We start from the raw sequence: 15,654 nt of genomic DNA, 5'->3' as shown, positions 1-15,654 counted from the left end.
CCTTTAGGATGGACTGGTTGGATCTCCTTGCAGTCCAAGGGACTCTCAAGAGTCTTCTGCAGCACCATAATTCATACACATCAATTCTTTGGTGCTCAGCCTTCTTTATGGTCCAACTTTCACATCCATACATGACTACTGAAAAAACCATAGCTTTGACTATATGGACCTTTGTCAGCAAAGTAATGTCTCTGCTTTTTAATACGCTGTCTAGGTTTGTCATAGCTTTTCTCCCAAGGAGCAAGCATCTTTAATTTCATGGCTGCAGTAACTGTCTGCAGTGATTTTGGAGCTCAAGAACTTTGTCATGATGTATATTTTCTCATATATTATTGAATAACTTACTAAAATATTGTTAAGAATTTTTGCAGCTATGTTCAAAAGGATTAATGGTATGTTATTTTCTTGTTATCTTTGTTGTTGATTTCTAATTTAATTTCATTATGACTGGAGAATCACTTTGGATGATTTGAACTTTTATTGAGTTGTTTTATGGCTAAACATATAGTTCATTTGAAAAGAATGTGGGGGTTTTTTTGGTAATGTTTTTATAGATAAAATACATGATCAAAATCTAGAGAACTGAAAAACTTTCACCACTATTCTGTCAAGCAGGAATGAAATAGCATCTATTATACATAAATGAAGTATATAATTAAAGAACCATTAGTTTCAATGGGTTATCAGCCTTGATAGAAGTGATATATAAGCCATTAATAATAAAGAACACAATTAGAAGTGAAAGGTTGTTTATCAAAACTCTTGCAAAATGTTGATAATCTATTCAGTATCCAATAGGACAAGTTCCCATTTGTATAGTATCACTTCTACAGCCTGATCTTAATTTTATTTTCTTGGATTAAACAATATACAACAGTGTTTTCTTTCATAAATTGCAGTGACCAGTTTCCATTTTGTATAAGAAGAGAAAAAAATTTTAAACTTTAAAATTAATGTTTTCATGAAATTATATATCTCATTTTAACTTGGAGGAACGTATGTTGGGCAGAATGGAGCAAAACCATTGCCAAAATTCAAATGTTAGAAAAACAGTTCAAAAGAGTTTGTAAAACATGTGTCATAATAGGTTTCCTCTATCTTTATGTTGGAAAGTTGAATTTCAGTATGAAAACAATCCTATTGTGGAATAAAATATAGGAGAGTTTCCTCTCCTTATATTAGGTATTCGTGGGTCAAAATGGAGTTTCAATTACAGTTGCCAAGTTCCTATGTAGACAAATGAATCAGAGAAACACAGTAGCTATTTTATTTGGGGCCTTGCTGAGCTGCAAGATTTTTAATGAGTTAAAATAATATTTTGGGTTTTGAGAAGAAAGTGTGAACTATCAAAAACACAGACATTTGACTTTAAAGTTTAGGGCAAAAACAGTTCCACATGCTAAGTCATCTTGAGCAACAGACACACTGAACTTGGAAACAGAATTCCCTGAGTGATGGGCCCCAGGTCTGTTTTCTTTGGGTTCTGCATCAAGGAAGCCAGTCTGATGATACTGAGGCTCGTGAGAGAAGAGTCTTCCATCACTACCAAGTAGGCTCAAAAATTTACATGTAAGAAAAATTGTTTTGCCTTATGTCTGTATAGCCCATGGGTTTCCCCGCAGTGCAGGAAACACGGGTTTGATCCCTGGATCGAAAGATCCCCTGGAGAAAGAGCTGGAAACCCACTCCAGTATTCTTGCCTGAGAAATCCCATGGACAGAGGAACCTGGCAGACTACTTACAGTCCATGGGGTTGCAAGAATCAGACATAACTTAGTGACTAAATCACCATATAGCCCATGCCAGGATGACTATTTGCTTCTTTTTTAGATGGGAAAATAATAATAATGATAATTACTGTTAAAAACTAAATTGGATAGAAACTACAGAATGTACAGATATATAAGCAAATAGAATAAGTGAATTAGAAATATTTAAAGAAATGGATCAAGTAATTGTGTTGGCATCTTTTTTTGCCAAGTGGTGATTAGGAAAAAAGTGTTAAACACAACAAATGTTTTTGTTACCTACACCAAGACCCAGGGCTTCCCTGGCAGCTCAGGCAGTAAAGACCTGGGTTTGATCCCTGAGTCAGAAAGATCCCCTGGAGGAGGGAATGCTACCCACTCCAGTATTCTTGCCTGGAGAATCCAATGGACAGAGGAGCGTGGTGGGCTACAGTCCACAACTGAGCAACTAACACAAACTCACAGCAAGGCCCAGTGTTGTTAATGATTTTAAAGATAATTGTGACAATTTAAATAAAATTGAAATAATTATAATATAAATAAATTTAGACATGCATAAACTTTGCAAGCATTTGGTACTGTTTTATTTTCCAGTTTAAGTGAAAGTCATTTTAACATTTCTCTCCAAATGTTTGTTATCCTAAGGCCTAATTCTAATAATATCTGCTTCTCTGTAAATGCCTTTCCAGATGACCCAAAAATTATATGTAACTACTCTTTTCTTTATCTTCTTTTAATATTGTACTTGTTTCCCTGGTGACTCGGACAATAAAGAATTTGCTTGCAATACCAGGGACCCAGGTTCTATCCCTGGATGGGGAAGATCCCCTGGAGAAGGGAATGGCAACCCACTCCAGTATTCTTGTCTGGAGAATCCCATGGATGGAGGAGCCTGGTGGGCTACAGTCCAGGCGATCGCAATGAGTAGCACACGACTGAGCAACTAACGCACAATACTGTATTTACACCTCTTTTCAAACACGCCTCTTGTTTGGGGACTATTGTAAGGGAGATTTGCTAAAGAAATACCCTAAATTAAAGACTGGTCTTTGCCATTTAGAGAGATCATTTCTTGTAACTGAAATAAAATTTCAGGATGGAAGAAAGAAGATAGATAAGAAAAAAGGGAACATCTGTCATGCAAGAAAGATGAAACAACAAAATTCTAGAAATTAATGGGATGTCACTGCCAAAAGCCTAGTTTTTCCTGTGTTGTAAATATATGTTACTGTCCTGCCTGCTAAGATGAATCATATTTGATTCTCCTATTGGGGACTTCTTCCAAGTTCCATGCCCTCCTTTTAATTTTATTCCTGCTGCTTGCTGCTAAGTCACTTCAGTCATGTCCGACTCTGTGCGACCTCAGAGACGGCAGCCCACCAGGCTCCCCCATCCCTGGGATTCTCCAGGCAAGAATACTGGAGTGGGTTGCCATTTCCTTCTCCAGTGCATGAAAGTGAAAAGTCAAAGTGAAATCGCTCAGTCGTGTCCGACTCCTAGCAACCCCATGGACTGGAGCCTACCAGGCTCCTCCATGCACGGGATTTGCCAGGCAAGAGTACTGGAGTGGGGTGCCATTGCTTTCTCTGAAATTTCTTCCTAACACTACACAATTAAGAGCTGGGTGGTAGGGGGGTTGGAAGCTTGGAAAGTTATCAGGGACTCACATTTGAGCATTAGTTTAATTAGATTTTTTCGTCCTATCCATAGGAACAGGAATTTTGATTAGTGTGGACTGCGGTGGGGAGGGCTAGGAGAGCCAAGGAGGGTAATTTAGAACAAGGGGCATGTGTGGGCAGAGTGGCATTGAGCAGCTGGTCTAGAGTGACACTTGGGGCTTCTGGGAAACCAGAGTGAAACATGACGGCACCTAAGGGATTGAAGTTAAAAGTCAAAACAAAACAAAACAAAAAGGGCTCTTTTGCAACCTTATGTGTAGTTGAGCAGTGTGTGACTTTTCTTTTTTTATATCGTGTTTAAATGCTTTTTCTGTTGTCTGTGCTTATCTATACACTTACTGGGGTCACAAGGTTAATGCACCCATTTCTAGAGAGAAATAGAATTATGAGCTAATACAAAAAGAAACTTAGTTACTGCTGAGTTTTAAAAATTCCTTGAAATGGAAACCACAAAGGAAATTCTTAGTTGCTTCTCTTAGGGATGGTGGAAATTGGTAGGACAAGATACTCAGTTCTGGTTTTTGCTTTCATTCTCCAAAGACATTTCTGTGTTTCTTGGCTCCATGTCTGTATATGTGTGTATGTGTGTGTGTGCGTGTGTGTATTTCCAGAGACATGTAGCATATTCTTGAGCCAGACCACATGCCTATGAGTCAAAACTTCAGCCTGGGTTTGTCTTAAACCGTGAAGCTCTGGGTGTAACCTAACAGAATCTGGCAGGTTGTCTGAATAGTTCTTTCACCGCTTGACCCAAAATATAGTAAATCAGATGACATATTGTTCCAATTTTATGTTAGTACTCATATTTTAATAAGGAAAGGAAGAGTGTGTTCTATCAAGATTTTCAAATACCAACAAAATTTAGTTTCAGATCCAAGCTATTACAGAATTGAATATTGGAGTCAATTTGCTTTTTTGTTTTATGTATGTCGGTATTTTGTATGTCCGTATTTTAGCATTTGCTATGGATTGCACTCTACACCCACCCCCACCAACACACACACTCCAAATACATATTTGGAAGCCCTAACTCTGTAATGTGGTCATATTTGGAGATAATTAGATTTAGATGAAGCCATGAAGGTAGAACCCTTTGTGGGATACTGATGGGATTAGAAACCTTGTAAGGAGAGAGAGAGAGAGAGACAGCAGAGGTCACTCTCTGCCATGTGAGGACCCAGGACACACAAGAGGTCATTTGCACACCGAATAAGGAAGAGGGACCTGATCAGAAACCAAACTGTCCAGCACCTTAACCTTGGATTTCTCAGCCTCAGGAATTATAAGAAATAAATGTCCATCGTTAAACCATCCAGCCTATCATATTTTGTTATAGCAGCCTGAAATAATATAGCATGGTCAAGTTTGGAAGCTTCACTTAAAGTTAATACAAGAAACTGAATATCTGTATAAGTAATAGTAGTAGTAACAATGATAATGATGTGATAATGGAACTTTATGACTTATCCTTTCTGTCTTGCTAAAATGCCTGGGGCAAAGTAAATTAAGAAGAGGGTGAAATTTTATTATTCCTTCTAAGTAAATGTTGGTGCTGTAGACACTGAGCACAGACGCCATTCTCAGCTCTGCTGTCTGTAAGAGGAATTAAAACTTTTTGCACCCCTATTTAAAAAAAAAGACTTAACATATATTACAAAGGGGAAAACACCATATATTTCTGCTCCTTTAAAAAATAGATCCAGTTATAGAATTTCAGTTAGGTTAGGTGACTATTCTAGTCACTTAGCCAGTTAGTGACAAGGCTCCCTCCTCCCAGCCCAAGGAAAGTTCTTTCAGTCTCGGCATAAAAGCTTAATGGTATCCTATCATGTTTTTCTCAGAAATATTTTGTCTGTGCTCAGAATTCATTAAGACCTAATTAGAGCTAAAAGAGGCAAGATAAATTAAAGAGATTTGGGGCTTCTTTCAAAAGCCTGAAGAGACTTTCTTTTCCTGCTTTCTGCTAACACATCTCTTCCCAGGAGGCAATAGGCACTGAACTGCCTATTAGGGTGGAATGGGACTAAGAAAATGAATGGGATGAGGCTTTTCTAAACTTGATTCTCCCCACTATCTAAGGGATATTTTAAGGATGACTTATCTCTCAGCAGCCCTGTCCATCTGTTTCTTTCTTTCTCTACTTACATACGCTTCAACTTTTCCTAAAAGGAGGAAGCCATCATTCAATCCTGTCTCCACTTGGAACTCTTTATTCCTGACTCTGTTTTTTGTTACTAAAGCTTTGGGAATCATAACAGATACGTACCGAGTGTTCACTAATTGTCAGACCATATTCTCAGGGCTGTACTGGTCTGCTAGTTGAACCTGACAACAATCCTAGGAGCTAGGATCTATTAATATGCTCCTTGTATAGATAAGCTAACTGAGGCTGAGGTGTTTAACTAACTTGTCAAACTTCTCACATTGGAAAGTGTTGAACTTCAAAGCATACGCTCTTGACTCCTGCCTTTCTATGTGTGTGTGTTATACTGCTTACTACCCTTTCTCACCCTGTTGACACTTATCCTTCCATTTCTAAACTACTGTGCTTGTCCTTTATCAAGTTCCTCTCAATATTGGCCTGAAATCATCCAGCTGTATACATCGAAAGGTATAAGATGAATAGAAAGGATAAATATTTTACATGCCAATTATTTAAAAATTAGATTCCAAGTTGTTTTTATTCCTTAGTCGCTCAGTCATGTTCAACTCTTTGGGACCCCATGCACTGTAGCCCACCAGGCTCCTCTGTCCATGGGATTTTCCAGGCAAGAATACTGGAGTGGGTTGCCATTTCCTTCTCCACAGGATCTTTCCAATCCAGGGATCCAACCAACGTCTCCTTTGTCACCTGTATTGCAGGCAGATTCCTTACCCACTGAGCCATCAGGGAAGCCAACGGCATAATTCCATGTGAAAATTTGGAAATAACCTGTTGAATAAATGTGAATAAATGCTGATAAACTTGGAGTATGCATTAGTTGAAATGCTGTGTGCCATTAATAATGCTTAAATTAAAATACTAATTAATTAAGCTGGAAGCAATAAAACCACCATGAAGTAAAAACAAAAACTCACAAAAATCCATCCCATAGAGAGGAATGTTAAAAAAAAAAAACACAGCAAAATATAACAGTGATTATCTTTCAATAATAGATCTTGGTGAGATATTTCTGTGTTCTCTTAGTTTTTAGTAATATCTAAGTTTTCCATTCTTGTTTAGTAGCTAAGTTGTGCCCGACTCATTTTTGACCCCATGGACCGCAGCCTGCCAGACTCCTTTGTCCGTGGGATTTCCCAGGCAGGAATACTGGAGTGTAGCCATTCCCTTCTCCAATCCTAGGATCAAACCTGTGTCTCCTGCATTGGCAGGTGGATTCTTTCCCACTGAGCCACCAGGGAAGCCCTGATACTTCAACAGTGGAAGGACAAAACACTTTTGAAATAGTGTATAAATAGTGTATGTACAAGAGCTGAGATATCATGATTCTTAGTCAGCAAATACCTGTGGTTTCAGGTAAATAATTTCTTTGGATCTCAGTTTCCTCATTTGTAAAAAGAGCACAAGGGGCTGCATATTAATTACAGCTCCCATATATCATGCTGTAACTTTCATTTACAGTAACTCTTAAAATCTTCCATGTAGCCATGAAAAGTAGACAATATGAGCTAACTTTTTATGGAGGAAAAAGTTGAATTTCTGAGCACTTAAGAAATGAACATTGTGTGGTAAAGACCAAAAATCAAAACCATGTATTTCCAAAGAGGATACCTAAAATCTCCTCCATCACAAATATTTCATATGCTATGTTCATATAGTTCTTATTAATTATGACCTCCTTTCTGCATGTCATTCTTTTGACTATTACCTTCAAATCCCTTCCAAGTTTTTGGGTCTTGTTCAATTGATTCTTTCCCATTTATGCTAGCAATTCCCAAGTATCTTTCCTATTTCTCCAAAAAACTTTGTTTAATCAGCCCAGCTGACTGTATCTTTTCATCACTTTTGGCACATACACAATGAGGATGTGAAGACCTTACCTGTTTGTGCCTGCTCTAACTTCGTTATCAATAAGGATGATATCTTTTGTTGATACTGTATTTAACTCTTATATACACACTTTACCAATTGCAAATCACTAGACAGGCCAGCATATTTTAACTTGGGTTTTGCAGATTATAATAATTTGGAGGATTATACTGCGCATTGTTTTGAAATCCCCATAAAGGAGCATATATGTTCTGTAAACTTTCAGTGCCTGTATTTTAGGCATCATTTTCCTTTTTATTCTCCAGTTGCCCTGGAGGTCCTACATGGAAGTTAAGGTACTGATCACCAGAAAAGTGTGTTTTAGTTTCTCAGTTGTGTCTGACTCTTTGCAACCCCGTGGACAGCTTTCCAGGCTCCTCTGTCCATGGAATTCTCTAGGCAAATATACTGGAGTGGGTTGCCATTTCCTTCTCCAGGGCATCTTCCCAATCCAGGGATTGAACCTGGGTCTCCTGCATGAAGGTAAATTATTTACCTTCTGACCCACCAGGGAAGTCCTGAACTCCAGAAAAGACACCATCAACCCTACTCATCAGAGAGCAAGTTGCCAACATCCGTTGGATCATCAAAAAAGCAAGAGAGTTCCAGAAAGACATCTATTTCTGCTTTATTGACTATGGCAAAGCCTTTGACTGTGTGGATCACAACAAACTGTGGAAAATTCTGAAAGAGATGGGAATACCAGACCACCTGACCTGCCTCCTGAGAAATCTGTATGCAGGTCAAGAAGCAATAGTCAGAACCAGACATGGAACAACAGACTGGTTCCAAATCGGGAAAGGAGTACATCAAGGCTGTATGTTGTCACGCTGCTTATTTAACTTATATGCAGACTATGCCATGCAAAATGCCAGGCTGAATGAAACACAAGCTGGAATCAAGATTGCCAGGAGAAATATCAATAACCTCAGATATGCAGATGACACCACCCTTATGGCAGAAAATGAAGAAGAACTAAAGAGCCTCTTGATGAAAGTGAAGGAGGAGAGTGAAGAAGTTGGCTTAAAACTCAACATTCAGAAAACTAAGATCATGGCATTTGGTCCCATCACTTCATGGCAAATAGATGGGGAAACAATGGAAATAGTGACAGACTTTATTTTGGTTGGCTCCAAAATCACTGCAGATGGTGACTGCAGCCAGAAAATGAAAGATGCTTGCTCCTTGGAAGAAAAGTTGTGACCAACCTAGATAGCATATTAAAAAGCAGAGATATTATTTTGCCAACAAAGGTCCGTCTAGGCAAAGCTATGGTTTTTCCAGTAGTCATGTATGGATGTGAGAGTTGGACCATAAAGAAAGTTGAGTGCCAAAGAACTGATGCTTTTGAACTGTGATGTTGGAGAAGACTCTTGAGAGTCCCTTGGACTGCAAGGAGATCCAATCAGTCCATCCTAAAGGAAATCAATGAATCCTGAATATTTATTGGAAGGTCTGATGCCGAAGCTGAAACTCCAATACTTTGGCCACTGATGCAAAGAACTGACTCATTGGAAAAGACCCTGATGCTGGGAAAGATTGAAGGCAGGAGGAGAAGGGGATGACAGAGGATTAGATGGTTGGATGGCATCATCAACTCGATGGACATGAGTTTGAGTAAGCTGTGGGAGTTGGTGATGGACAAGGAAGCCTGGCGTGCTGCAGTCCATGGGATCGCAAAGAGCCGGACATGACTGAGCGATTGAACTGAACTGAACCCTACTAACCAGGCAAAGAATATGCTCATGTGGATGTTTATCCATCACTGTCTCAACCAGAGCCAGCCATTGGCAACCCTCATGCCATTGCCTTCTCTCTCTTGGCTTCGAAAACTCTAAGACCAGTGCTACCATTATTTTGTTGTCTTGGTCTTCCTTAGAGAGTTTAGTTTTTATTACAATAGTTTTGCTATTGTATCCCTTCGTGTGTCTTTGGTAATTGTAATGGAGGAAAATCTAAACGACCTTACACTGGACATCACATCTGCCCCGTGCAACCCTGGCCCACATTCCCATAACTGACCGAGCCCTTTTGGACTCTCATTCACCTTTTGATAAGTTATAGGAGATGCCTTATCTCTTCATAATCATTCAATTACTCAACATATAGTTACTGAACATTCATTATGTGCTAGGCACTGACCAAGGTTTTGGTATCACAGATCAAGAATGAGACAAAGCCCCTTCCTCCTTTTGAAGTTTATATGCTGAAGGGGAACCCAGATATTAAGCAAGTGAGCATATATAACTTGTAATGATAGCTGTTTCATACAAAACACAGAGAGGAGGCTGCCCTGATTCAATAGAGAGGCAAAAGAAGTTAAGAGTTTCCATCCTGGGAGGTGACAAGGTGAAGTTGGACAGAGAGAAGAATTCTAAAGATTACAGGTTATAAGCACAGGGAATTACAGAGTTCAAAGCTTTGATTTAATATTATTTAGAGTGATAGGTAAGAGATGTGCATATTTGTAAGAGTGGTCCAATGAAGGAGGAACGAAAGTCCTAAGAACAACTTTCTCTATATTCAAAACTTAATTGGAACTTTAACTATATGAAGCAGCAAGGAAATTACACCTATGTTCTGTTTTACAAATGCTGAGATGGATTAAGTGCCTTGTTCCTTGGCAGGTGATTAGTGAGTTTCAGGGCAGGACAAACCCAAGTTACATTATCCGTAGTCACAGTCTCCATCCACTGTCCCAGGTACCTCTTGATTTCAAAATCATGGGCCGGCCTTGCTCAGAGACCTCTAGCTGTAAGTCAGTAGTGATAGAGAAGAGACATTATATATCCATATGACATGATGACATAGCCATATATTTAGAGAATTTTCAATCATGTTCTCTTTTCTTCTTTGTAACTATGAAGTATTAGACCATCTGCACTTTAAAAATATCTCAGTGCATCCAGGAATCTGTTCCAAAATTACTATATTTTTGGAAAGCACGTTATTATTATGTGTTATAAGATGTAAGGGAATTTTATGTTAAAATTTCAAAATTATTAATATCTTTTTGTGGAATAGCCATTATACTTCTATAAGATTTATAAAAGATTTATAAAAGTGTTATGCAATTGATAAGGTGGTGTGTTTCTGAATCTTGATGTTTCTCCTTTAAGCACATCACATATTTAATAAAAAATCTAAACAGTAAGTAAAAACACACTAGTCTGCTATATACAAGCACAAACACAGGCTAGAAAGATCTTACTTGTTTTTGGATCAAGAAAACAAAATCAAGGATGATAAAGGTTCTATTTTTCCATTAACACAGCAAGAATCACCTTTTATAGTTGTATTCTGGTTCTGTTTCTTATACCTGGCACAAAAAATTATGACCATTTGGTCTGTTTAATGTTAGCTAGGCTTAATCATTCTAACACATATAGTTGTCAAACGCTGTGAATGGCAACACTGAATCTCACTGATTGTTCTTTTGTCATTTGGAGCATAACACACCATGGATAATGTCTGCAAAGTGCAAGATTCCACACTATTTCTTTATCAGAAATAATGCAAGTTGTTCAAATTATGAAACATCTTTAGCCAAGAAAGAAAGAGAAGTCACTCAGTCGTATCCGACTCTTTGCAACCCTACCAGGCTCCTCCGTCCATGAGATTTTCCAGGAAAGAGTACTAGAGTAGGTTGCCATTTCCTCCTCCAGGGGATCTTTCCGACTGAGGGATCGAACCCAGGTCTCCACACATTGCAGACAAACGCTTTACCGACTGAGCCACCGGGGAATCCAGGTTTCAGTTTAAAAAGTACACACAAGCTATGAGATTTTGACCTGTTTAGGCAAAAGCGTGGCCAAGAGGAGCTACCCCTCGCCCCAAGTCAGGAGTGGCGACCGAGAGTGCCAGGCTGCATCGGCACAGTAGCAGGGGAGAGGGGCTACCCCACGCCCGAGTTCAGGGGCAGCGGCCGAGAGGAGCTACCACACGCCCGAGGACGGGGCGGCGGCCAAGAAGAGCAACACCAAGTCCAAGGAGGAGAAGGCAATGGCACCCCACTCCAGTACTCTTGCCTGGAAAATCCCATGGATGGAGGGGCCTGGTAGGCTGCTGTCCATGGGGTCACTAAGAGTCGGCACAACTGAGCGACTTCACTTTCACTTTTCACTTTCATGCATTTGAGAAGGAAATGGCAACCCACTCCAGTATTCTTGCCTGGAGAATCCCAGAGACAGAGGAGCCTAATGGGCTGCCATCTGTGGGGTCGCAGAGAGTCGGACACGACTGAAGCAACTTTGCAGTAGCAGCAGCAAGTCCAAGGAGCCGCGGCTTTGTGAATGCAGGAGGGCCAAGAGGAGCTACTCCATGTTCAAGGTCAGGAGAGGTGGCCGTGAGGAGACACCCCTCGTCCAAGGTAAGGAGCAGTAGCTGAGCTTTGCGGGAGCAGCCGTGAAGAGATATCCCATGTCCAAGGTAAGAGAAACCCAAGTAAGATGGTAGGTGTTGCAAGAGGGCATCAGAGGGCAGACACACTGTAACCATACTCACAGAAAACTAGTCAACCTGATCACACAGACCACAGCCTTGTCTAACTCAATGAAACTAAGCCATGCCGTGTGGGGCCACCCAGGACTGATGGGTCATGGTGGAGAGGTCTGACAGAATGTGGTCTGCTGGAGAAGGGAATGGCAAGCCACTTCAGTATTCCTGCCTTGGGAACCCCATGAACAGTATGAAAAGGCAAAATGATACGATACTGAAAGAGGAACTCCTCAGTAGGTGCCCAATATGCTGCTGGAGATCAGTGGAGAAGTAACTCCAGAAAGAATGAAGGGATGGAGCCAAAACAAAACAACACCCAGCTGTGGATGAGACTGGTGATAGAAGCAAGGTCCGATGCTGTAAAGAGCAATATTGCATAGGAACTTGGAATCAAGGCAAATTGGAAGCGCTCAAACAGGAGTTGCCAAGAGTGAACGTCGACATACTAGGAATCAGCTACCTAGAATGGACTGGAATGGGTGAATTTAACTCAGATGACCATTATATATACTACTGTGGGCAGGAATCCCTTAGAAGAAATGGCGTAGCTATCATGGTCAACAGAAGAATCCGAAATACAGTACTTGGATGCAATCTCAAAAATGACAGAATGATCTCTGTTCATTTCCAAGGCAAACCATTCAATATCACAGCAATCCAAGCCTATGCCCCAACTGCTAACACTGAAGAAGCTGAGGTTGAACGGTTCTATGAAGACCTACAAGACCTTTTAGAACTAACACCCCAAAAAGATGTCCTTTTCATTATAAGGGACTGGAATGCAAAAGTAGGAAGTCAAGAAACACCTGGAGTAACAGGCAAATTTTCCTGTGGAGTACAGAATGAAGCAGGGCAAAGGCTAATACAGTTTTGCCAAGAGAAAGCCCTGGGGCATAGCAAACACCCTCTTCCATCAACACAAAAGAAGACTCTACATATGGACATCACCAGATGGTCAACACCGAAATCAGACTGATCATATTCTTTGCAGCCAAAGATGGAGAAGCTCTATACAGTCAACAAAAACAAGACTGGGAGCTGACTGTGGCTCAGATCATGAACTCCTTATTGCCAAATTCAGACTCAAATTGAAGAAAGTAGGGAAAACCACTAGACCATTCAGGTATGACCTAAATCAAATCCCTATGATTATACAGTGGAAGTGAGAAATAAATTCAAGAGCCTAGATCTGACAGATAGAGTGCCTGATGAACTATGGAATGAGGTTCGTGTCATTGTACAGGAGACAGGGATCAAGACCATCCCCATGGAAAAGAAATGCAAAAAAGCAAAATGGCTGTCTGAGGAGGCCTTACAAATAGCTGTGAAAAGCAGAGAAGCGAAAAGCAAAGGAGAAAAGGAAAGATATAAGCATCTGAATGCAGAGTTCCAAAGAATAGCAAGGAGAGATAAGAAAGCCTTGCTCAGTGATCAATGCAAAGAAATAGAGGAAAAAACAGAATGGGAAAGACTAGAGATCTCTTCAAGATAATTCGAGATACCAAGGGAATATGTCATGCAAAGATGGGCTCGATAAAGGACAGAAACAGTAGGGACCTAACAGAAGCAGAAGATATTAAGAAGAGGTGGCAAGAATCCACAGAAGAACTGTACAAAAAAGATCTTCATGACCAAGATAATCATGATGGTGTGATCACTTATCAGACATCCTGGAATGTGAAGTCAAGTGGGCCTTACAAACATCACTATGAACAAAGCTAGTGGAGGTGATGGAATTCCAGTTGAGCTCTTTCAAATCCTGAAAGATGATGCTGTGAAAGGGCTGCACTCAATATGCCAGCACATTTGGAAAACTCAGCAGTGGCCACAGGACTGGAAAAGGTCAGTTTTCATTCCAATCCCAAAGAAAGGCAATGCAAAAGAATGCTCAAGCTACCGCACAATTGCACTCATCTCACGTGCTAGTAAAGTAATGCTCAAAATTCTCCAAGCCAGGCTTCAGCAATACGTGAACTGTGAAACTCCAGATGTTCAAGCTGGTTTTAGAAAAGGCAGAGGAACCAGAGAGCAAGTTGCCAACATCTGCTGGATCATGTAAAAAGCAAGAGAGTTCCAGAAAAACATCTATTTCTGCTTTATTGACTATAAGCCTTTAACTGTATGGATCACAAGAAACTGTGGAAAATTCTGAAAGCGATGGGAATACCAGACCACTTGACCTGCCTCTTGAGAAACCTATATGTGGGTCAGGAAACAACAGTTAGAACTGAACATGGAACAACAGACTGATTCCAAATAGGAAAAGGAGTACATCAAGGCTGTATATTGTCACCCTGCTTATTTAACTTCTATGCAGAGTACATCATGAGAAACACTGGGCTGGAAGAAGCACAAGATGGAATCAAGATTGCCAGGAGAAATATCAATAACCACAGATATGCAGATGACACCACCCTTATGGCAGAAAGTGAAGAGGAACTAAAAAGCCTTTTGATGAAACTGAAAGAGGAGAGTGAAAAAGTTGGCCTAAAGCTCAACATTCAGAAAACGAAGATCATGGCATCTGGTCCCATCACTTCAAGGGAAATAGATGGGGAAACAGTGTCAGACTTTATTTTGGGGGGGTCCAAAATCACTGCAGATGGTGATTGCAGCCATGAAATTAAAACACTTACTCCTTGGAAGCAAAGTTATGACCAACCTAGAGAGCATATTCAGAAGCAGAGATACTACTTTGCCAACAAAGGTCCATCTAGTCAAGGCTATGGTTTTTCCAGTGGTCATGTATGGATGTAAGAGTTGGAGTGTGAAGAAAGCTGAGCACCGAAGAATTGATGCTTTTGAACTGTGGTGTTGGAGAAGACTCTTGAGAGTCCCTTGGACTGCAAGGAGATCCAACCAGTCCATCCTAAAGGAAATTAGTCCTGGGTGTTCATTGGAAGGACTGATGCTGAAGCTGAAACTCCAATACTTTGGGTACCTCATGTGAAGAGTTGACTCATTTGAAAAGATCTCGATGGAAAAGACAGAGGATGAGATGGCTGGATGTCATCACCGACTAGAAGGACGTGAGTTTGAGTGAACTCTGGGAGCTGCTGATGGACTGGGTGGCCTGGCGTGCTGTAATTCGTGGGGTTGCAAAGAGTCGGACTCTACTGAGCGACTGAACTGAACTGAGGCACAGGACTAGTGCAGAGTGAGAGCAACTATGGAAAATAATGACAACAGCAAGAATTAATTGCTTCTAACAGTACAGGGCCCTCCCTGTGTCTCAGATTGTAAAGAATCTGCCTGCAATGCAGGAGACCCGGGCTCAGGAAGATGCCCTGGAGAAGGCAATGGCAACCCAACCCAGTATTCTTGCCTGAAGAATCCCATGGACAGAGGAGCCTGGCAGGCTACAGTCCATGGGGTTGCAAAGAGCCAGACGTGACTGAGCGATTACCGCTACTACTGACAGTAATAGCAGTAACAGCCAACTCTTGAAACCTTAGTATGTCCTATGCTCTGAACTAGGCATTTGACATCAGTGACCACAGTTAAAGATTCCATGAAGTGTAATAAAAATAATTAAAATTATTTTTGAAATAATTTAAATAATTATTAAATAATTGAGCACTCACTATGTGCCTAAGACTTCATAGGATTATATCATTTAATTTCACAAAACCCTTCAGAGTTCTTCAGGGAAATAGGCTTTTTTTTTTTTAATTTAAATCAAGGTTTGATATAATTGACA

Source organism: Budorcas taxicolor, chromosome 24, assembly GCF_023091745.1.
Source record: "Budorcas taxicolor isolate Tak-1 chromosome 24, Takin1.1, whole genome shotgun sequence".
Classification (NCBI taxonomy): domain Eukaryota; kingdom Metazoa; phylum Chordata; class Mammalia; order Artiodactyla; family Bovidae; genus Budorcas; species Budorcas taxicolor.
Note: the sequence above shows the minus strand (reverse complement) of the source record.